This window comes from Lissotriton vulgaris, chromosome 3_1 (assembly GCF_964263255.1).
Source record: "Lissotriton vulgaris chromosome 3_1, aLisVul1.2, whole genome shotgun sequence".
Taxonomy (NCBI): domain Eukaryota; kingdom Metazoa; phylum Chordata; class Amphibia; order Caudata; family Salamandridae; genus Lissotriton; species Lissotriton vulgaris.
In genome coordinates, this window is record NC_141689.1 from 809,227,355 (window position 1) to 809,241,161 (window position 13,807).

Consider the following 13,807-nt stretch of genomic DNA (forward strand, 5'->3'; position numbering starts at 1 on the left):
TAAATGCATATTTCTCTAGTAGGTTTCTTTAAAAGCCATCTTTTTATAAAGTATAAAACACATATATGCACACATTTTACTGTATTTTGGCCACTAGGGGTTCATTACTGCACTTTTTAAACTCATATTTTTAGAGTGAGTTTCTATAAAAACCATCTTTAAAAACTATTTTCCGTTTTTGCGGTGGCTCTGGGCATCAGGATAGTGTTGGTACCTGTGATCATTGTCAATACTTCATGAAATGACAAAACAAAAGCAGACATTTAATAGCCACCACCATATTCAAAACTTATAACTGCAAAATGCATTATAGCCATCACACTAAACTCATTACTATCTAAATGAGTCTATATTAACATGTATAACTCCCTTAATATCTCTTTAACAAAGTGTATGACTCTTTAACTGGAATCCATGACTGGGTGCATCACTATGTCAGTAAGTCTCTCAATCAGTGTATAATTGTTTGAGGGGGTCTGTGAGTGGGTGCATCAGTCTATGAGTAATTCTGTAACTGACTGTGTAAGTCTCTGCATGGGTCTGTGACTGGGTGCATGAGTGAATGACCGTGTCTGTGATTGGGTGCATAAGCCTCTGAGTGGATCTGTGAGAGGGTACATGAGTGCCTTAGTGAATCTGTGAGTGCATGAGTGCCTGAGTGGGTCTGTGAGTGGCTACATGAATGTCTGAGTGGGTATGTCAGTGGATCAGTGAGTCTGTAAGTGGGTACGCGAGTCTCTGACTAGGTCTGTGAGTTGATGCTTGAGTGTCCTTGACTATATGCATTAGTGTCTGAGTAGGATTGTGAGTGGGTGACTGAGAATCTGAGTGGGTCTCTCAATGGGTGTGTCAGTGGCTGAGTGGCATCTGAGTGAGTGTATCAATTTCTCACTAGGTCTCTGAGTGGGTCCATCAATGTTTTACTTGGTCTGTGAGTGGGTGCTCCATTCTTTGAGTGGATTTCTGAGTTGGTGCACCATTGGGTGTATTTAAAGGGGTCTGTGAGTCAGTGCATACATCTGTCAATGGGTCTGTGTGTGTCTTAGTGAGTCATAGAGTGAGTGTACGAGTTTCTGAGTGGATCTGTGACTGAATGCATTGTCTCTGAGTGGGTATATCAGTGGGTGAATGACTGTCCGACTTCATATGCGAATGGGTTCAAGAGTCTCTGACTGGGTATATGAGTAGGTACATTGGTTTTTAAATGGGTCTGTGAGTGGGTACATAAGTCTCTGAATGGGTATGTGACTAGGTGAATGAGTCTTTAAGTAGGACTGTCAGTGGGTACCTAACTGTCTCGATAAGAATGTGAGTTGGTATATACGCCTCTCAATGGGTCTGTGAGTGGATGCATAAGTCTCTGACTATGGTCAGTAAGTGTGTGCATGAGTCTAAGTGTGGGTATGTGAGTGGGTTTATGAGTCTTTGAGTGGGTATGTAAGTGGGCACATGAGTTTTAGTTGATCTGTGAGTAGGTGTCCAACTCTTAGTGGGTTTGTGAGTAGGCACATGAATCTATAAGTAGGTACATAAGAGTCTGAGTAGATATGTGAGTGGGTGTGAATGTTTCAGTAGATATGTGAATGGGTGAATGAGTGTCTGAGAAGGTATATAAGTGGGAATATGAGTCTTTGATTGGGTATGTGAGTGTCTGAGTAGGTCTGTGAGTGGGTCCGTGAAGTCTCTGAGTAAGTGTCTGAGTAGATCTGTGAGGGGGTGTATAAGTGTGTGACTGGGTCTCTGAGTGGGTGCATGAGTCTTTGTGTGAGTGGTGTATAGCTGTATTAGTGAGTCTCTGAGTGAGTCTGTGAGTGGGTGTATGAGTCTTTGACTGGCTCTGTGACTGGGTGCATAAGTTCCTGAGTGAGTCTGTGATTGTTTATGTGAGTGTCTGAGTGGGTCTGTGAGTGACTCCATGAGTCTCTTAGAGAGTCTCTAAGTGGGTGTGTGACTGGGTCTGTGAAAAGGGGTATCCCAGTTTGACTTGGTCTCTGAGTGGGTACATGAGTCTGTGAGTGAGTGGTACAAAGCTGTATCAGTGAGTCTCTCAGTGAGTCTATGTGAGGGTACATAAGTGTCTGAGTGGGTATGTGAGTGGTTGTATGAGTGTCTAAAGGGGTATGTGAATGGGAGTATGAGTGTCTGAGAAGGTATATGAATGGGTATGTGAGTCTCTGAGTGGGTCTGTGAGTGAGTGCATGAGTCTCTGAGTGAGCCTGTGAGTGGGTGTTTGAGTCTTTGATTGGGTGTGTGAGTGTTGATTAGGTCTGTGAGTGGGTCTGTGAGTCTCTGAGTGAGTGATTTATGCTTTTGACTGGGTCTCTGAGTGGGTTCATGAGTTTGTAAGTGAGTGGGTGCAAAGCTGTATCAGTGGGTCTCTGCGTAAGTGTAACAGTGTCGAGAGGATCTGTGAGTGCGTGAATGACTTTCTGACTGAGTTTGTGAGTGGGTGCTTGAGTTTGTGGATTGTTTTCTGAACGGGTGCAACACTGTCTGAATAGATCTGTGAGTAGATGCATCAGTGTCTAAGTGGATCTGTGACTGGGTACGACACTGTCTGAGTAGATCTGTGAGTTAGTGCATCAGTGTCTGAATGGACCTCTGACTGTGTATATCAGTGTCTGAACGGGTCTCTGACTGGATCCGTCAAATCCGTCAATGTCTTAGTGGGTCTCTAACTGAGAGGATCAGACTCTGAGTGAGCTAGTGCATCAGTGTCAACGTTGGTCTCTGAGTGGTCATGTCAGTGTTTGAGTCAATTTACAAGTGGGTGTTTCTGTTTGGGTCTGTGAGTGGGTGTATAACTCTTTGACTAGTCAGTAGAGGATGTAGGAGTGTCAGAGTACAACTGTCAGTGAGTGTATGAGTTTCTAAGAGAGTGTGTCACTGGTTGCGGGAGTGTGTCTCAGTGGCTGTGTGAGTGTATAAGTAAAACTGTTGGCATGTGTGCATAAATATATACATGCATACATATATATTTTTTTATTTCCACCAATATTTGTGAAGAAATTGATAGTCATGACGTCCATGCAACTGTACATGGGGGTCTTGCTGATGGGCATGGTGTCATCGCGAATATCGTGATTAAAAAAATACATTTTGTACACCGAACTTGTGCCACTAACACCCCCATTTCTCCAACATGGAGTCCAAGTACCTCCACTCTGACCATTTATGTTAGCTTTCACAGAAAGTTTCAGCCCTGGGAACCGTACCCGATCAATAAAATGGTGGCCGCAACTTTCTGTTTAAGTAACATTCAGCAAATCAGAGCATTTATGTTGGTGTGAGCTTTCGAGATTAATTGCAAAATCACAGATATCACTATATTTTTCATCTTGCATTTCATAACAACTACTGAATGGATTTGCACCAAATAACAACAATATCAATCTGAATAACAACATCTACCTTTCTGCCAAAGTTCGTATAATTCCATCTAGTGGTCCAGGCTGTAGGTTTGATAATGAGTCCTATGGGAATTAAAATGGGAAAAGAGCCCCCTTTTTCTCGCCTCCTGCTTCACAGATCACACTGAAACTTCCCATGCACAAAAAGACTTACAGTGACACTTTATTTGGATTTTTTTTGAAGATTTTTCAACCATTGACTAAGCTATAGGAAAGTCAAAAAAATATTTTTCTATGGAAAGTAGGTCCTAACTATAACTACCTACTGGCATGAGGTGACATATATAAATATAAATACATATATCACCAAATTCACGAATGCCTACAAGAGAAATTAATTGAAAAGAGATGCACTCAACTTTTGAATGTAATCCCCCGATCAAGGCTCCGGTGGGGCCGAAAATCCGATGGGCATTGTCCGTACCAAATCAACTTTGATATTGATAAAGAAGAAATCAGTCGCCAGTAGGTAGTTATAGTTAGGATCTAATTTCCATAGGAAATCCGCAACATTCTATTGGGAATAACTTTGGTGCCAGTGGACAAATCTTCGCGAATTTCTCAAAGAAGATGGCCCGCTCCGCTCCTTCCCTGAAAATGTTGGGGGGATTCGTCAAGCGGGGGCCGAGATAAAAGGGGGGTCCCAAAACGTGTTTTCCCCATGTTAATTTCCATAGGGCGGTTGGACTCACGTTTAGCCCGAACGGCTGAATGGATTTCCACCAAACTTGGCAAAATTGTAGGGACTGGTAGCCCGATGTGCCTTTGTTATGTCTCAAGATATGTGCTCCAGTGGATTTTGAGTAATTTAGATAAAAAGAATATATATATATCTATAAGCGCGCCCCAGTACGCGCACCGGGGCGCGCTCCAGCGCGCAACGCGAGTTCGCGCGTGGAAAGCTGATTGGCTCTCGGGTGTCTGTAAACATTCCAAACAGTCCGGAGCGGCCGTCATCTTGTGTTGGTAGGATCGAGACACAAGAGGTGCCAAAAACAAAGGGGGAAAAGACAATAAGGGGGCAGAGTAGACCCCCCTGGCCCCCTAGGTTCGATGTGGAGGCCATAAAAGGGCCCCGCGGGGCGAATTCTTTTTTTAAATAAAATGTTTTTTTCGATTTGCGCGGGGGTGCGCCTGGTACGCGTACCGGGGAGCGTACCATGGGGAAAACCCAGACACCACACACACACTCATTTTTTTTTTTTTTGGGGGGGGTGCTCGCCCCGGTACACGTACCGGTACATGTACCGGTACCCGTACCCTGGAGATAAAAAGAAAGACAGTTTTTAAAAATGTAGCATTTTTATATAAATTGGAGGTAGTTCTGATAAGAACTGTTTTTTAAATTCTTTTTGTGTTTTATTTTTTTATTGTTTTTTTTATTTTTTTTTATTTTTTTTGGCTTTTCTGGACAATTTTATATTTTTTTTGTAGTTTTTCCGGGGTCAAACAAAACACAGGGAATTGCGAACAGCTCAACTGGAGCAAAAAAAAATAGAAAAAAATTAAAGTTGCTTGCTGCAGTGATGGTTGTCTGCAGCTCGATTGAGTAAAGTGATGCTTTGCTCACCATATGAAATTGTTTTGTTGCAATATATGCAAACAAATTTAAATTTTGCAACCCTGGTTTGTACATTAGGGACCATCTCCCTAGCCGCTGCACCCGATGGAGTGGGTTGATTGGAGGTGCTTGAAGAAGAAGGATGGGGAGGGTTCTTGATCAGTTCCCTGACCTCTGCTGCCGAATAATTGTTCGGGTGCTTCCTCTGCATATGTCTAATCATAGTCTGGTTCCCAAAAGAGTACTTCTTGTTTGGGTTCCCTCTTGACAGTTGTTCGCGACAGATGAGGCAAGTCACCTTAGCTGCATTCACTTTTTTTGCACCCCTTGGCATCTTGAAAAACTCCCAAATAATATGTTCCTTGGGTCTGTATGGGGGATTGTCCTCAGGCAGAAATTGCATCTCCTCCTGCTCCTCTTCTTCCTCCTCTTCTTCTTGACCACCAATGTGGTCTTGTGGTGGTCCTTGTGGTGGTGGTGGAGGTGGTGGTGGTGCAGATGCACCTGCAGCTGCTACTAGTGAAGCCATTTCTCACAGAATGAATGCAGGTCTTCTTCACTCAAACAACAAAGTGAAAATGAGGAAAAAAGGTGGGGTCTTTCATCATTTGGAAAACAAAACTGTTGTGAACCAATCAAAAGTGTTATTTTCAGGTCTCATGACCTGGGCTTTCTCATCATTTGGAAACTAAAAGTGTTATGAACCAATCAAAAGTATTATTTTCAGGTCACATGACCCGACGCGCTTACGCTACGTGCCCCGGTGCGTGCCCGGGGATGCACCCCGGGGCGTGCCCGTAGTCGCGCCCCGGGGTGCGCCCGGTGGCGCTTACGTTGCGCGATCGTATGCACTCGGGTGCTTCCGGAGTGCGTCATATGAGGCATCACGCGGCTACGCGATACGTCACAATGTTGTTTTCATTCGGGGAAATAGCGCTAACGGGACGCTCACCGGTACGCGCCCCGGGGCACATCGAAGCACTGCGCTTACCAGTGAGAGCATCGGTACGTGCCCCGGGAGTGCTCCGTGGCAAAAAAAAAAAAAACATTACATAATTATACAATATATAATTTGTTATAAAAAATATTACATTTCATACCTATAGAGATTTGCTATTAAAAAACCTTTGAAATTCACTGAAAAAACCATAGGTTTCACACCAGTTATAGTTAGGAATTAGAATTTTAAAAACCTATTAAGCCAGTTATCCAATCATTAAAAAAAAAAAATCCATTTAGACACTTATTTAAACATTTATTCTTCCATCGACCTTTACATATACATATATAAAACATATTTATTTTTCAGAAAGACACACATTCACTGGATGGTGTCATCAGTGATGTCATGAGTGATGTCACTGACCATGTCATGAGTGATGTAATATGTGACGTCATCAGCAGTGCATTGCAGGCGCGCAAGTTATAGTGAGTCTAACTAACTATAACGTGGGAATTTCAATGGTTTTATGCCAGTAAAATTTCCAGCTAACTATAACTGGTGTCAAACCTATGGTTTTTTCAGTGAATTTAATAGGTTTTTTAAATGCTAATTCCTAACTATAACTGGTGTGAAAACTATGTTTTTTTCAGTGAATATATATATATATATATATATGTTACCTACTGGCGGTCGCTAGTAGGTAGTTATAGTTAGGACCCAGCTACCATAGGATATCCGTAACATTCTATTGGGAATAACTTTGGCGCCGGTTGAGGAATTTGCGTGTAATTTTCCAAAATTTTGGCCAGCTCCGCTCCGCTCCTTCCCTGAAAGTTTTGGGGGGATTCGTCCAGTGGGGGCTGAGAAAAAAGGGGGGTCCCAAAACGTGTTTTCCCCATGCAATTTTCCAGAGGACGTTCTGACACGGCTACAGCCCGAACCGCTGAACGGAATTACGTCAAACTTTGCAAAATTGCAGGGACTGGTATGGAGATGTGCCTTTGCTATATTTGGTGAAATTTGCTCTGATGTTTTTTTTGAAAATTAACTACAAAAACACATATATATCTATAGGTGCGCTCCAAGCGCTCACCAGTACGCGTACCGGGGAGCGCAACCGGCGCGCTACGGGAGCCAGCGAACGGAAAGCTGATTGGCTGTCGGATGTCTGTCAACATTCTAAACAGTCCGGAGAGTCCGCTATCTTGTGTCTCGGTAGAATCGAGACACAAGAGGTGAAAAGAAAAAGGGGGAAATGTTTAAAAGGGGGCAGGGTACACCCCCCCTGACCCCCTAGGTTTTCTGAGGGGGTCCTAGAAGAACCCTGAAGGACAAAAAAACTTTTTTTTTTCCAATTTTCGCGGGGTAAGCGCTGGGTGCGTTCCCATGTACGCTCACCGATACGTGCACCCTGAGCTCACCACTGGGTAAAACAGTGAAAGAAAATTGTTTTAAATAAGAATTTGGATTGCTTAGAGGTAGGGTAGCTCGAAAAAGAGCTGTTGTGTTATGTGGGTGATTTAAGTACCTACTAGTAGGTACCAATGCAGAGTCTAAAATTCAAGAGAAAGACTCTGTTCTCCTCATCTGAGAAATGTACATCGTCTCATCTGTAGATATCTTGCATGTTGTAATGCAAGTTATTGTGGTATATTGAACTCATACCATAGTCTCTCAGGAAAGCAGAAACAGATCCTTTTGGGACCCCTGAGAAGGTCTAGGGGGAGAGGGGCACTCTATCCTGCTCCCTTTTCACGTTTTGAAGTATTATATTTCACTCTCTTCTCTAACTACACAAAATGGCGGCAATAGGGTGCATTAGACCAAATCGCGGGGGCATAGTGATAAAGAAGTGTGGGGGGTGCCCAATCCCCCCCCACACTGCCCCGGGGACCTCCGCCCTCCAGGGCAAAGCAACAAGGCCCCCTGGTGCATACTGGAGGCTCCTGGTGGGCTAGTTGGCCCCCAGGGACCCCCATTATGCAAGGGGAATTAGTTCCCCCTCTTCAAAAATGCACAGGGGCTGCGTTGCAGAGATGTGTAAAAAAGGGTGTGGCCTCATTACACCTCTCTGCAATGCAGCCCCCTGGCGCATACTGGGGGCTTCTGGTGGGCTAGTTGGCCCCCAGGGACCCCCAGTATGCAAGGGGATTAGTTCCCCCTCTGCAAACGCGCCAGGGGGCTGCGTTGCAGAGAGGTGTAACAAGGGGCATAGCCTCATTTCACCTCTGTGCAATGCAGCTCCCTGGCGCATACTGGAGGTTCCAGGTGGATATATTTGGTGAAGCGCCAACATGCAAAATCTTTCCTTTCCTGTCAATTCCTCATTCTCTTTCACTCACACCCTCTGTCTAAGCTTCACTACCTCCGTCCCCTCACTCAGTGATGTAATTTGAGATGTCATCAGTGATGTCATCGGTGATGTTACTGACCATGTCATGAATGATGTAATATGTGACATCATCAGCAGTGGATTGCGGGCGCGTGAGCTATAGTGAGTCCAACTAACTATAACGTGGGAATTTCAATGGTTTTGTATGAGTGAAATGTTCAGCTAACTATAACTGGTGTGAAACCTATGTTTTTTTCAGTGAATTTCAAAGGTTTTTTAAATGCTAATTCCTAACTATAACGAGTGTGAAACCTATGTTTTTTTTAGTTAATATATATACACATAGTTCATCAAAAGCGGAGCACTCAATGGGTTAAACATTTAGTTATTTAGCCCAAACAGAGGCGTTTTGGCATGCTTGCCTTTATCAATGTTCGTATGGCTAAATGATGTAATCTTTCAACTATTAAAGCAGCTTGGCTTCCTCCAATTGGATGAGGAACTTTCATCTACAAAGAAAGGACAATTAGTTCTCCATGAATAGTTCACATAATCTGCTGCCACCTTTACATGTGGTTTTAACGTTGATTTTAGATTTAGGATTAACATTGACCCATATATTATCAATCCATTAAGTAGGTGTTTCTCACAATGGTTTGGGGCATACATTGATCAATTATTCAACACTCCAGATAATAATCGGTTGCCCCACAGTAGACATCATCTTATAACCCTCATTCTGCCGTGTAGTTCCTTACATTTGTCACCTACCACAGACGCTCATCTTAGTGATACCAGCACCTGTCCATTTAGTAATGTCCCAATTTATATGTATATATATATTTATATATATATACATATATATATATATACATATCCGTTCCAACTCCTACTCCTCGGCATAGGTACCGACTCCTCGACGTAGGTACAGACCACAAATACTGCGCTTTTTTTAAATTAAGGGTGATTTATTGATCTTCTGTCCCCAGCATGACGCGTTTCGGCTGCAACACGGCAGCCTTGATCACATGACTTAAAAGAACCAATAAGTGTGCTTTATATACTGTGAATGTCCCCTTTGAGACTTAAGTACAACATAAACATGGAAAAAATACTTCATAAACGGAGCAGCTGTCTAAGATCCAGTTAACAATATACAATGGTCCATGTGCAAAAGGCAGATTCATTTCATATTAATATATACATATGTAAACACATAATAAGGTACATAGATATATTTACACGTTATTTACAAAAAATATATCGTTCCATACTAGTACCTATGGAATAAAGTGCATTGCCCATCAAATCCATGACTCACTCCAAGTTATGAATATATAGCCTCAAATTGATACAAAAAGTCTCAAATTACAGGGAACGTGCAAAATATGCTGTTACAAAAAGTGCAAAATAGTGCTGATGTGCAAGATTGTGCTTATTAAAACCGAGTGTCATACTCAAATATTTATAGGGAGTACATTGGTGGTGGCACGTTGATTAAATCTCTATTTATGAAGAGTTACATGTCACCCACTAACAGAAGTAAATGTATAGAACAATCATAGCAACGCTGATAACCAAATTAGACACAGCTAGTAATGTAGCACAACGGAAACATTATGGCATAGTTCCCAATACATGATAAAAAGCTCGCTGCGGGAGGTGCGGGGCCAAACAGGGGTATAAAATCCGGTAAATATTATGGCATAGTGCCCTTTCAATGCTACGTGGACAGCTTGAAGGAGTGTGGGGTTTTACAGGGGTACCCAAAGTTATTTGGACAGAATATCCATTCATGTCCACTCGGTGTATAATATATCGAAAGCTTCAACCCTTGCCCCTACCCAAACGGATTCATGAACGTTGGTACCATGGCAGGATGATTATCAGTGCTCCCTATACTGCACCCTCTAGAGGAAGCAATAAAGGTCCTCCCCCGTATTTAATCCATTTGGGATTCTGGTATCTAACAACACGATATATTTACTCTCAAGCTGTCTCAACGCTCTCTCCTTGTTCCCCCCTCTGATGTTTTTAGGCACCGCATCAATGATAAAATATCTCAATTCGTTTAGATTTTTGTTGTGGACCAATTCAAAATGCCGGGCTACCGGATAATTACCATCCGAATTGACCACAGCTCGTAGGTGTTGCAAAATGCGGTTAAAAGCCTGCAGTTTTGTACTACCAACGTACCTGAGTCCACAGGTACATTGGAGCACGTATACTGCAAAGTCTGTGCGGCAGGTGAAGTGATCCCTAATCTTAATAGGATTAGGGTCAAAAGCAGAGCAATACTCACTGGTGTTTACACCAAACTTGCAGGCCCTGCAAGATATACATTTGAAAAAACCGCATTTGTTAGAAATTCGATGAGGTTTCATTATTACCTCTGGACTGGATTTAACCAACATGTCCCTCATGGACGGAGCTCTTCTAAACACCACCCCTGGTTCAGCTGGTATGAGGGGGGCTAGAGTGATATCTGTCTTTAACAGGGGCCAATGCTTTTTCAAGATTCCTCTCACTTTTTTGTGTTCTTCATTGAATGTTGTTACTAGACTGATGTTATTAATCTCTGTCTCAACCTCCCTTTCAACTGGACTAGATGTAACATCCACATTTATGGAGGCCAGATAATTATCCCTGTCCAGTTGGTTGGCTCTGTCTTTCGCCTCTAATAAAAGGGCGACATCATACCCCCGAGCACAGTATCTTTCCAGCGCCTCATTCTGACATTTTTCCAAATCTAATGCGGTGCTGCAGATCCTCCTCATCCTAAGAAACTCCCCATAAGGGATGCTTCTAATCAAATGGTTAGGATGGGAGCTACTTGCGTGCAATATAGCGTTGCCCGCCGTGGCTTTCCTGTGCAAGCGAGTGTGTAACCCCCCATTCTCAATGTAAATTTCCACATCAAGAAATTGGATGAGGTGTGTACTGATCTGTGAGGTGAAACATAAATTGAGATCATTGACATTTATCATATTGACGAATTCATTAGCTGACTCCAACGACCCTCTCCAAATCATACAAATGTCGTCAATGAATCGCCAAAAATGTACCAAGCAATTGGGAAAACAATCAGCGAGTGTTCTTTTGAGGACATGCTCCTCCCACCACCCCACATGTAAACATGCGTAGGTGGGAGAGAAGCATGCCCCCATAGCCACCCCTCTAAGCTGCTGGTAAACCTCCCGGTTATAAAGGAAGTAATTATTGTTCAGACATAATTCAAGCATACTCATTAACATATTGCTATGTTGACTGTAAGATATACTGCGTTTGTTTAAATAGTATCTTACTGCATTTAACCCGTCCTTATGTGAGATGCTAGTGTACAGTGAGTTAATGTCTAAAGCAATAAGAATAAAGTCATTTTCCCACTTGATACTATTGATCTTAGAAAGGAAATGGCCAGTGTCTTTTATGAAGGATGGTAAATTTTCCACATATTCGTGCAGGAATTGGTCCACATATCTTGAGATAGACTCCAGTAAACTCCCTTGGGCGGAGATGATTGGACGCCCAGGGACCGGCAATGTTTGTTTGTGGATTTTTGGAATTAAATAAAAGAAAGGAGTAATTGGGAAATCATTTTTCAAAAAGGCATGTTCTTGTTTGCTTAATAAACCAAGATGCTTCCACTGATTCAATTCCTTGTGGGTCTTTTCTTTCAGGCTCTTGATGTCATTAAAGCTACCCTTTTTGTAGCAGGTGGTGTCACTTAAATGTTTTTCTGCTTCCGCCATGTACAAGTCCCTTGGCCAGATGACAGTGTTGCTATATATATATATATATATATATATATATATATATATATATATATATATATATATATATATATATATATATATATATATGTATATATATAAATTGAGAGAGAGCGAGAGAGAGAGAACGAGAGAGAGAGAGAGAGAGAGAGAGAGAGAGAGAGAAAGAGAGAGAGAGGGCTTACCATAATGTACATAATGGGAATATATTGTTGATGGGTGTTTCACATTGTATAAAATAATTAAGTGAATTACTTCAATTATCCAGAATCCCTCTGATGGCTTTGGAAGCTGCTCGGGCAGCAGGAGCACCAGGCCCCGGTGGGACAGCAGCCTCCGATGGTTAGCTCCGGGTGTCAGCATCACCACGCGGTCTCCTCCTCCGCAGTCGACCATATGCGAGCAACGCAAGGTCAGCCTAGTGCTCCGGCATTTTGTGTCCTCAGTCTGCTGAGCCGGTCATCAGGTAGTCTATCTACATGGACCACAATCTCCAGTAGGGTGAGGGTGCAGCAGCTAGGCAGGACGACAAAGGACAATTGAGAGGGCTGCAGGAGCTTGCCTAGAGCGTGTCTGCCATGTTGGACCGCTGGGCCACACCCCCCACAAAACAACAATCTTGTTAGTTAAATGTAATGTGTGAAAAAATGCAATCCTTCTTAATGATAAGATAAATTAATTTGATTGCACATTCTAATGTTGCTACACAGCTTGTAGAACTATATGTTTGTTCTTATACTGAAGTACACTTCAAATTTTTGAACCTTCACAGTCGATTTTCAATGAAGTGTGCAAACAAAATGACCTTGAAATGTCCATTAGGTGTACGAAGTTTCAAGCAGCAATATATTTAACATATTGCCTGAGACCATGGACCCAATAAAAATAAATGAATACAATCTCAAATTTCTATGTGAGCAGAGTTATATTTAGGCTTGTGTGTACATTTTGAAATGTAAGGGCAAAGTGTTTACATGTAGATGCAGAGATGCATGACTATGAACACAGAGACTTGTAGTAATTGTAAGTGTAATGCATAGATTTCCATGCATGAAAAAATATGTGTAAAAAGTGTTCTACAGGGCGGTTGCATTGTACACCTTGGTGCATATGTACTCATATTTCATGAAATGCAGCGCAGAAAGAGAACTTGCTGCCCTCCATTACTGCACTCTGTTGTAGAAAACAAAAGAGCAGAATTGCTCCAAATTTACAAAGATATAAAATAATTTTCCTCTGTGCTTTCGGTGATGTACTGCAAGCACATTTGTACCAAAAAGGCATGTTCCACTAAATGTGATGCAAAATGCATCATGCACAGAAAGGCAAATACCAAGGATTTGTTGCAAACCCAAACTTACAAACATTTGAAAATCTGAAATTGTGTCAACTGGAACGTCTATGCTACGGAACGCCTACCGGCTTGAAACACAATATAATGCAGCACAGGCTGCAGTGTTGCATTACATTTCCTTACAAGGTTATGCAAAACGGTGCAAATAGCCCCTTATGTGGCTTTGCCAATCTTTCTGAAGCCTTCGGGTTGTCCTTGTGGCGCCAAGTGCTACACAAGGACAATGCAAAGGCTTACTAAATCTTGAGCTTTGTTTATGCAGCTGTTCCATGCAGAAAGTGCATGCAGTTTATAGTGGCAGAGAATCTGCGGCAGAAACCTCACCACACCTTAGCCATTGAGCCCCAACAAGCAGTAATAAAACACATGGACAACAGTCAACAACAACAATGGGAAAGTCAAGTGTATGTTCATTGGCTGCAGTATGCTGGAAT